Below are 11,667 nucleotides of genomic sequence, written 5' to 3'. Positions count from 1 at the left end.
TGTAGCGCTCCAACACAAGTCCGTTTCGTCTGTTTTGCGGTACGCCACACCCCTCTCGATCAACAGGACCCCCGTTTCGACCATAGGAGGTCCATTTCGTCCGTTTTGCGGTATGCCACACCCCTCCCCATCAACAGGACCCCCGTTTCGACCGTAGGAGGTCCATTTCCTTCGTTTTGTGGTACGCCACACCCCTCCCGATCAACAGGACCCCGTTCCGAACGTGGCCCATCGAACACAAGGCCGTTTCCTCCGTTGTACGGTACTCCAGGCCTCGTTTCAATCGCCTGTTCTGTCCAAGCCCTCCCGATGAACACGACCATGCATTCCGTTCCGACGCATTCCGTTAGCTCCCCATGAACACGATGACGACGCTGTTTCTCCATTCCAACCCAGCCATGTACACGAGCCCTGGCCGTACGTATGCGCGAGTAGGCGTTCGAGACCCCGCCCGTATGTACGTACGTGGCCGTATTTTCTTCCTTGCACCCTGGTCATTGTACGTATGTGTACATGCTACATGCGCGCTGATACGTCTCCAACGTATCTATAATTTTTGATTGCTCCATGCTACTTTATCTACTGTTTTGGACTATATTGGGCTTTATTTTCCACATTTATATTATTTTTGGGACTAACCTATTAACCAGAGGCCCAGCCCAGAATTGCTGTTTTTTTGCCTATTTCAGTATTTCGAGGAAACAGAATATCAAACGGAGTCCAAACGGAATGGAACCTTCGGGAACGTGATTTTCTCATCAGATAAGATCCAGGAGACTTGGACCCTCCGTCAAGAAAGCCACGAGGCGGTCACGAGGGTGGAGGGCGCGCCCCTCCCCCTGGGCGCGCGCCCCTGCCTCGTGGGCCCCTCGGAGCTCCACCGACATACTCCTTCCTCCTATATATACCTACATACCCCCAAACGATCAGAAAAGGAGCCAAAAACCTAATGCCACTGCCGCAACCTTTTGTATCCACGAGATCCAATCTTGGGGCCTGTTCCGGAGCTCCGCCGGAGAGGGCATCCACCACGGAGGGCTTCTACATCATCACCATGGCCCCTCCGATGAAGTGTGAGTAGTTTACTTCAGACCTTCGGGTCCATAGCTAGTAGCTAGATGGCTTCTTCTCTCTTTTTGGATCTCAATACAATGTTCTCCCCCTCTCTTGTGGAGATCTATTCGATGTAATCTTCTTTTTGCGGTGTGTTTGTTGAGATCGATGAATTGTGGGTTTATGATCCAACTTATCTATGGAAAATATTGATTCTTCTCTGAATTCTTTTATGTATGATTGAGTTATCTTTGCAAGTCTCTTCGAATTATCCATTTGGTTTGGCCAACTAGATTGGTAGTTCTTGCAATGGGAGAAGTGCATGGCTTTGGGTTCAATCTTGCGGTGTCCTTACTCAATGACAGAAAGAGTTGCAAGGCACATATTGTATTGTTTCCATCGAGGATAACAAGATGGGGTATTTATCATATTGCATGAATTTATTCCTCTACATCATGTCATCTTGCTTAAGGCGTTACTCTGTTTTTAACTTAATACTCTAGATGCATGCTGGATAGCGGTCGATGAGTGGAGTAATAGTAGTAGATGCAGAATCGTTTCGATCTACTTGTCACGGACGTGATGCCTATATACATGATCATTGCCTAGATATACTCATAACTATGCTCAATTCTATCAATTGCTCAACAGTAATTTGTTCACCCACCGTAGAATACTTATGCTCTTGAGAGAAGCCACTAGTGAAACCTATGGCCCCCGGGTATATTCTCATCATATCAATCTCCATCACTTTATTTACTTGTTTTGCCTTTACCTTTTTACTTTGCATCTTTATACCAAAAATACCAAAAATATTATCTCTATCAGATCTCACTCTCGTAAGTGACCCTGAAGGGATTCACAACCCCTAAGCGTTGGTTGCGAGTTGCTACCATTTTGTGCAGGTACGAGGGACTTGCGCCTAACCTCCTACTGGATTGATACCTTGGTTCTCAAAAACTGAGGGAAATACTTACGCTACTGTGCTGCATCACCCCCTCCTCTTCGGGGAAAACCAACGCTTGCTCGAGACGTAGCAAGAAGGATTTCTGGCGCCGTTGTCGGGGAGGCTTACGCAAAAGTCAACATACCAAGTACCCATCTCAATCCCTATCTCTCGCATTACATTATTTGCCATTTGCCTCTCATTTTCCTCTCCCCCACTTCACCCTTGCCGTTTTATTCTCCCTCTCTTTTTCGTTCGCCTTCTTCCCGTATGTATCTTTGTTTGTGTTTCCTTGTGCCTTCTATATGCATGCATCTTCGCTCGCTGAAAATCTATTGATATGGATCCACTTAAAGTGTTCTACTTGGATCATCTTCGATCCTTATGCGCTCGTGCTGAAACCCCAACTAGCCTAGTTGATGGGAAATCTTTAGATGAGCATGCTCATTATGTGCGTCACCGTTTGTCTGAAAAAGGGAGACTCTTATGGAGTCAAATAAACAGATTGCTGTGTTATGCTTGGAATCTTTGTGAAATTTATGATTTTACTTGTTGCTCTAACAACCCTAAAAAACACCTTCGTTACCTATGTGAGTTTAATGAAAATGAAATCTTATCTTCTTATGCAAAGGGTGTTTACAGTTACTATGATATCGAACAAACTGAAGAATTTGTTGCTTTGAAGGGTGCTTATGAAGTTGCTTCTTTGATTGAAAAGTATGATATTACTCTCTACGAATCTGAAAATTTTGACATACTTAAATATTGCTATGAAAACTATGCTCATAATGTCAATGTCAAAGAATTTATTGAGAGAATGATCGCTGCTTTGGAAGGAAATAATGATATGCATGAATCTATAGATAATGATGATTCCGATGATTTGATTGAAATATCCCTTGATGAACATGATGCTATCCTTGTGGCCATGATGCCGATATTTATGAAGATGAATTTGCTATAGTTCCTTATGTTAAACATGAGATCGTTGCTATTGCGCCCTTACTTGATAGTTCCTTTGATGAAAAGCATGATTGCAATGATTTTACTATAAATTCTCCTAATGTCAATTGTGTTAATGATATGCAAAACCCTAAGCTTGGGGATGCTAGTTTTGCTATGACTACTACTTGTTGCAATTATCATGATTGGGGTGATTCTTCTTTTGATCTTGGAAATTTATTTAACCCCATGATGAATATGAGATTGATAATAGTGTTTGCAATACTATTTAAAGTGGGTTTGGAAGAGTGTCAACTTTAGATCCCAGATATTTGGAGAATGTTCAATCTTATGGTATTTTTGATAAAAGTGGGTTTGGAGAGGTCATGACTTTAGTTAATGTTAATCCCACTATCGTGGAAGAGTGTCAACTTTGCATGCATGTGGATCATGTTGAAAATATGTTATGCGATAGCTATTTTGTTGAATTTGCTTATGATCCTACATGTAATTATTATGAGCGAGGAAAATATGGTTGTAGAAATTTTCATGTTACTAAATTACCTCTCGTCATGTTGAGATTGCTATCGTCTCTTTCTTATTCCTTGCATATCCTAGTTTTTGTTTGCCTTGCAAATTTGTTTGCTTATAATATGCCTATGCATAGGAAGTATATTAGACTTAGATGTGTTTTTCACGTGTTTCATGATGCTCTCTTTGCGCTTCAATTCTTGTCTTTCTTGTGAGCATCATTAAAATTATCAATGCCTAGCTAGGGGCGTTAAACGATAGCGCTTTTTGGGAGGCAACCCAATTTCATTTTGTGTTTTTTGTTTTTTCTTCTGTTTAGGAATAAATAATCCATCTACCTTCTGTTTGGATGTGGTTTTATGTTTTAATTAGTGTTTGTGCCAAGTAAGACCTATAGGATAACCTACGATGATAGTTGATTTGATTCTGCTGAAAAACAGAAACTTTGCGTGCACGAATTTAGTTATGATAAATTACTGGAGAGTGATTTTGCGTTGATTCTTTTTTCTGCTGATAAATAAACAAATTGTACAGGACTTCCTATTTTGGTAGAATTTGTAGTGTTCCAGAAGTTTGCGTTAGTTACAGATTACTACAGACTATTCTGTTTTTGACAGATTCTGTTTTGCGTGTGTTGTTTGCTTATTTTGATGAATCTATGGGTAGTAAATTAGTTTATAAACCATAGAGAAGTTGGAATACAGTAGGTTTAACACCAATATAAATAAAGAATGAGTTCATTACAGTACCTTGAAGTAGTCTTTTGTTTTCTTTCTCTAACGGAGCTCACGAGATTTCTATTGAGTTTTGTGTTGTGAAGTTTTCAAGTTTTGGGTGAATTCTTTTGATGGATTATGGAACAAGGAGTGGCAAGAGCCTAAGCTTGGGGATGCCCATGGCACCCCCAAGATAATCCAAGGACACCAAAAATTCAAAGCTTGGGGATGCCCCGGAAGGCATCCCCTCTTTCGTCCACTTCCATCGGTAATTTACTTGGAGCTATATTTTTATTCACCACATGATATGTGTTTTGCTTGGAGCGTCTTGTATTATTTGAGTCTTTGCTTGTTAGTCTACCACAATCATCCTTGATGTACACACATTTTGAGAGAGCCATATATGATTTGAAATTTGTTAGAATACTCTATGTGCTTCACTTATATCTTTTGAGCGAGATAATTTTTGCTCTAGTGCTTCACTTAGATCTTTTAGAGCACGGTGGTGGATTTGTTTTAAAGAAACTTGATCTCTCATGATTCACTTAGATTATTTTGAGAGTCATTAATAGCATGGTAATTTGCTTAATGTTAATATACTTGGTGTTCAAGATATGTGAAACTTTCTTTTGAGTGCGTTGAATACCAAGATAAGTTTGATGCTTGATAATTGTTTTGAGTTATGAAGATGGTGATATTAGAGTAATGCTAGTTGAGTAGTTGTTAATTCAAAGAATACTTGTGTTGAAGTTTGTGATTCCTGTAGCATGCACGTATGGTGAACCGTTATGTGATGAGCTCGAAGCATGATTTATTTATTGATTGTCTTCCTTATGAGTGGGGGTCGGGGACGAGCGATGGTCTTTTCCTACCCATCTATCCCCCTAGGAGCATGCGCATAATACTTTGCTTTGATAACTTCTAGATTTTTGCAATAAGTATATGAGTTCTTTATGACTAATGTTGAGTCCATGGATTATACGCACTTTTTCCCATCCTTCCACCATTGCTAGCCTCTCTAATACCGTGCACCTTTCGCCGGTATCATACACCCACCATAAACCTTCCTCAAAACAGCCACCATACCTACCTATTATGGCATTTCCATAGCCATTCCGAGATATATTGCCATGCAACTTTCCACCGTTCCGTTTATTATGACACGCTCCATCATTGTCATATTGCTTAGCATGATCATGTAGTTGACATCGTATTTGTGGCAAAGCCACCTTTCATAATTCTTTCATACATGTCACTCATGAATCATTGCATATCCCGGTACACCGCCAGAGGCATTCATATAGAGTCATATTATGTTCTAAGTATCGAGTTGTAATTGTTGAGTTGTAAGAAAAATAAAAGTGTGATGATCATCATTATTAGAGCATTGTCCCAAGTGAGGAAAGGATGATGGAGGCTATGATTCCCCCACAAGTCGGGATGAGACTCCGGACAAAAAAAAGAGAAAAAAGAGGCCATAAAAAAGGGAGAAAAGGCCCAAATAAAAAAAATGAGGGAAAAAGAGAGAAGGGACAATGCTACTATCCTTTTACCACACTTGTGCTTCAAAGTAGCACCATGATCTTCATAGAGAGTCTCCTATGTTGTCACATTCATATACTAGTGGGAATTTTTCATTATAGAAATTGGCTTGTATATTCCAATGATGGGCTTCCTCAAAATGCCCTAGGTCTTCGTGAGCAAGCGAGTTGGATGCACACCCACTTAGTTTCTTTTGTTGAGCTTTCATATACTTAAAGCTCTTGTGCATCCGTTGCATGGCAATCCCTACTCACTCACATTGATATCTATTGATGGGCATCTCCATAGCCCGTTGATACGCCTAGTTGATGTGAGACTATCTTCCCTCTTTTTTGTCTTCTCCACAACCACCACTCTATTCCACATATAGTGCTATATCCATGGCTCACGCTCATGTATTGCGTGAAGATTGAAAAAGTTTTGAAAATGTTAAAGTATGAAACAATTGCTTGGCTTGTCATCGGGGTTGTGCATGATTTAAATACTTTGTGTGGGGAAGATGGAGCATAACCAGACTATATGATTTTGTAGGGATAACTTTCTTTGGCCATGTTATTTTGAGAAGACATAATTACTTTGATTAGTATGCTTGAAGTATTTTTTTATGTCAATATGAACTTTTGTCTTGAATCTTTCGGATCTGAATATTCATACCATGATTAAGAAGATTTACATTGAAATTATGCCAAAGTATCACTCCGCATCAAAAATTCTCTTTTTATCATTTACCTACTCGAGGACGAGCAGGAATTAAGCTTGGGGATGCCTGATACGTCTCCAACGTATCTATAATTTTTGATTGCTCCATGCTACTTTATCTACTGTTTTGGACTATATTGGGCTTTATTTTCCACTTTTATATTATTTTTGGGACTAACCTATTAACCGAAGGCCCAGCCCATAATTGCTGTTTTTTTGCCTATTTCAGTATTTCGAGGAAACAGAATATCAAACGGAGTCCAAACAGAATGAAACCTTTGGGAACGTGATTTTCTCATCAGATAAGATCCATGAGACTTGGACCCTCCGTCAAGAAAGCCACGAGGCGGTCACAAGGGTGGAGGGCGCGCCCCTCCCCTAGGCGCGCCCCCTGCCTTGTGGGCCCCTCGGAGCTCCACCGACATACTCCTTCCTCCTATATATACCTACGTACCCCCAAACGATCAAAAAAGGAGCCAAAAACCTAATTCCACCGCCGCAACCTTCTGTATCCACGAGATCCCATCTTGGGGCCTGTTCCGGAGCTCCGCCGGAGAGGGCATCCACCATGGAGGGCTTCTACATCATCACCATGGCCCCTCCGATGAAGTGTGAGTAGTTTACTTCAGACCTTCGGGTCCATAGCTAGTAGCTAGATGGCTTCTTCTCTCTTTTTGGATCTCAATACAATGTTCCCCCCCTCTCTTGTGGAGATCTATTCGATGTAATCTTCTTTTTGCGGTGTGTTTGTTGAGACCGATGAATTGTGGGTTTATGATCCAACTTATCTATGGAAAATATTTGATTCTTCTCTGAATTCTTTTATGTATGATTGAGTTATCTTTGCAAGTCTCTTTGAATTATCCGTTTGGTTTGGCCAACTAGATTGGTAGTTCTTGCAATGGGAGAAGTGCATGGCTTTGGGTTCAATCTTGCGGTGTCCTTACTCAGTGACAGAAAGAGTTGCAAGGCACATATTGTATTGTTGCCATCGAGGATAACAAGATGGGGTATTTATCATATTGCATGAATTTATTCCTCTACATCATGTCATCTTGCTTAAGGCGTTACTCTGTTTTTAACTTAATACTCTAGATGCATGCTGGATAGCGGTCGATGAGTGGAGTAATAGTAGTAGATGCAGAATCGTTTCGATCTACTTGTCACGGACGTGATGCCTATATACATGATCATTGCCTAGATATACTCATAACTATTCTCAATTCTATCAATTGCTCAACAGTAATTTGTTCACCCACCGTAGAATACTTATGCTCTTGAGAGAAGCCACTAGTGAAATCTATGGCCCCCAGGTCTATTCTCATCATATCAATCTCCATCACTTTATTTACTTGTTTTGCCTTTACCTTTTTACTTTGCATCTTTATACCAAAAATACCAAAAATATTATCTCTATCAGATCTCACTCTCGTAAGTGACCGTGAAGGGATTGACAACCCCTAAGCATTGGTTGCGAGTTGCTACCGTTTTGTGCAGGTGCGAGGGACTTGCGCGTGACCTCCTACTGGATTGATACCTTGGTTCTCAAAAACTGAGGGAAATACTTACGCTACTGTGCTGCATCACCCCCTCCTCTTCGGGGAAGACCAACGCTAGATCGAGTCGTAGCATGCTTCTCTACTACGACATGTGCGCGCCTCTACATCGACCAGTATGTACGTACACGTTCGCGACCAGAATGACAATGCTATGTACGCTTCGACCAGGTGGGTCCCGACTGTGAGGCACTTCCTTGCCTACGAAGATGTAGCTGGTGGGTCCCAGCAGTCAGGGGGGCGAATCATTTTTTTTGCCCGGACGCACTTCCTTGCATGCGAAGATGTAGCTGGTGGGTCCCAGCAGTCAGGGGGCGAATCGTTTTTTTTGCCCGGACGCACTTCTTTGCGTGCGAAGATGTAGCTGGTGGGTCCCAGCAGTCAGGAGGGCGAATCGTTTTTTTTCCCGGACGCACTTCCTTGCGTGCGAAGATGTAGCTGGTGGGTCCCAGCAGTCAGGGGGAAATGTTTTTTTCACGAAATATGGTGGCCCATCCGGTGGGTCCCCACTGTCATGTGGAGGAATCATTATTTTGCGCGTAATAAGGAGGCACTTCCTTGCTACGGCCGTGGACCCAGCTGTCAGCCTCTCCACGTACTGTCCACGTCCGATGGAAGTCGTTCCTTGAACACGTTGACCACGCCACGCCGAGAGCACCACGGCGGTGGACGACGGCGAGGCCTAGGAAGGGGACGACTCGGAGTCGGGGAAGACGCAGCAGTGCATGCCCACACAAAGAGGAGTACGAGGGTTCACTAGTTCGGCTGCGGTGTGAGGCTGCTGTCGCCACAGAATAACATGGGGTGTGGGTGAGTAGAGGGATGGCCTGGCCAGCGGTGGGAGTAGTAGGGGGCGGTGAGGCCTCCACGACATCACAACCGGCCACGGGAGGCAGGAGCACGCGGCACGACCGGCGCTGGTTTGGGCGGCTGGAGCAAGAAGACCAGAGGTTGAAGAAGCACTACAGCCGTTGGATGAACATCGTATGGTAACAGGAGCTAGAATCATTCATATTGACTAAGTTGACAAAGCCCTCCGTCCCCGTCAACTTGGTAGGCCCACAAGTCAGCCTCCCACTATGCTGGGTTCCAGCTGGCAGGGGGAGTATTCATTTTTTTGTGCGTAATAAGGAGGCACTTCCTTGCATGCGAAGATAGCCGGTGGGTCCGACATGTCAGCAGGGGGCACGTTTTTTTCACGAAATACAGAGGCCCTTCCGGTGGGTCCCAGATGTCAGGTGGAGGAATCATTATTTTGCGCGTAATAAGGAGGCATTTCCTTGTGTGCGGCCGTGGACCCAGCTGTCAGCCTCTCCACGCACAGTCTACTTCCGATGGTGTCGTTTGTTGACCACGTTGACCATGCCGTGCCGAGCGCATCCAAGGTGGTGGACGACAGCGAGGCCCCGAACAACAACGAGCCTGATACGTCCATTTTGCATCATGCTTTTATGCCAATATTTATTGCATTATGGGCTGTTATTTCATGTTATGTCACAATACTTATGGCTATTCTCTCTTGTTTTACAAGGTTTACATGAAGAGGGAGAATGCCGGCAGCTGGAATTCTGGGCTGGAAAAGGAGCAAATATTGAAGGACTATTCTGCGCAACTCCAAAAGTCCTGAAACTCCACGGAATACCTTAAAATAAATAAAGAAAAATCATCGCCAAAGATGAAGGCCAGGGGGCCCACACCCTGCTCAAGACGGTGGGGGCGCCCCCCCTGGGCACACCCCCTACCTCATGGGCCCCTTGGTGGCCCTCCGACGTCCATCTTCTCCCTTATGAAGTCTTTCAATGAGAAAAAAATAGAAGAGAACCTTTCGGGACGAGACTCCGCCGCCACGAGGCGGAACCTTGGCGGAACCAATCTAGGGCTCCGGCAGAGCTGTTCTGCCGGGAACACTTCCCTCCGGGAGGGGGAAATCATCACCATCATCATCACTAACGCTCCTCTCATCGAGAGAGGGCAATCTCCATCAACATCTTCACCAGCACCATCTCATCTCCAAACCCTAGTTCATCTCTTGTATCCAATTCTTGTCTCCAAGTCCGGGATTGGTGCTAGTAGGTTGCTAGTAGTGTTGATTACTCCTTGTAGTTGATGCTAGTTGGTTTACTTGGTGGAAGATCATATGTTCAGATCCTTTATGCACATTATTTCCCCTCTGATTATGAATATGAATATGCTTTGTGAGTAGTTACGTTTGTTCCTGAGGACAAGGGAGAAGTCTTGCTATTAGTAGTCATGTGAATTTGGTATTCGTTCGATATTTTGATAAGATGTATGTTGTCTAAACTCTAGTGGTGTTATGGGAACGTCGACTACATAACACTTCACCATTATTTGGGCCTAGAGGAAGGCATTGGGAAGTAATAAGTAGATGATGGGTTGCTAGAGTGACAGAAGCTTAAACCCTAGTTTATGCGTTGCTTCGTAAGGGGCTGATTTGGATCCATATGTTTCATGCTATGGTTAGGTTTACCTTAATACTTTTGTTGTAGTTGCGGATGCTTGCAATAGAGGTTAATCATAAGTGGGATGCTTGTCCAAGTAAGGGCAGTACCCAAGCACCGGTCCACCCACATATCAAATTATCAAAGTACCGAACGCGAATCATATGAGCGTGATGAAAACTAGCTTGATGATATTCCCATGTGTCCTTGGGAGCGCTTTTCCTATTATAAGAGTTTTTCCAGGCTTGTCCTTTGCTACAAAAAGGATTGGGCCACCTTGCTGCACTTTATTTACTTTTGTTACTTGTTGCTCGTTACCATTTATCTTATCACAAAACTATCTGTTACCACTTATTTCAGTACTTGCAGATAATACCTTACTGAAAACCGCTTATCATTTCCTTCTGCTCCTCGTTGGGTTCGACACTCTTACTTATCGAAAGGACTACGATAGATCCCCTATACTTGTGGGTCATCAAGACTCTTTTCTGGCGCCGTTGCCTTGGAGTGAAGCGCCTTTGGTAGGTGGAATTTGGTAAGGAAAAATTTATTTAGTGTGCTGAAATTTTTTGTCACTTGTTACTATGGAAAGTAATTGTTTGAGGGGCTTGTTCGAGGTATCTTCACCCCATCTGGTTGAGCCAAGAGTTTCTCCTCAACCTACTGAACCTATTGAAAATGAAACTCCTTTTGGAATTCCTTCGGGTATGATGGAAAAACTGCTAGCTAACACTTTTGCAGGAGATGGAACAAAGCATCCTGACGAACATCTACGCTTTGTGGATGATATTTGTGGACTATTTAAGCTTGCAGGTATACCCGATGATGTTGTTAAGAGGAAGGCTTTCCCTTTATCTTTGGAGGGAGACGCATTGACATGGTATAGGCTATGTGATGATACGAGATCATGGAACTATAAAAGATTGAAATTGGAATTTCAACAAAAGTATTACCCTATGCATCTTGTTCATCATGATCGCAATTATATATATATATAAGTTTTGGCCTCGCGAAGAATAAAGCATCCCTCAAGCTTGGGGGAGGCTTAAATGAATGTTATATTCATGCCCCAATCATGAGCTCTCAAAATTGACAATTCTCCAGAATTTTTACGCTCGACTTTCTGATAAAATCGCACCATGCTCGATACTTCTTGTGCTGGCTCTTTTATGATGAAGTCTATTGAATTTGGATGGAATTTATTGGATATAATTAAACGCAAC

This window comes from Triticum aestivum, chromosome 6B (genome assembly GCF_018294505.1).
Source record: "Triticum aestivum cultivar Chinese Spring chromosome 6B, IWGSC CS RefSeq v2.1, whole genome shotgun sequence".
Classification (NCBI taxonomy): Eukaryota; Viridiplantae; Streptophyta; class Magnoliopsida; order Poales; family Poaceae; genus Triticum; species Triticum aestivum.
Note: the sequence above shows the minus strand (reverse complement) of the source record.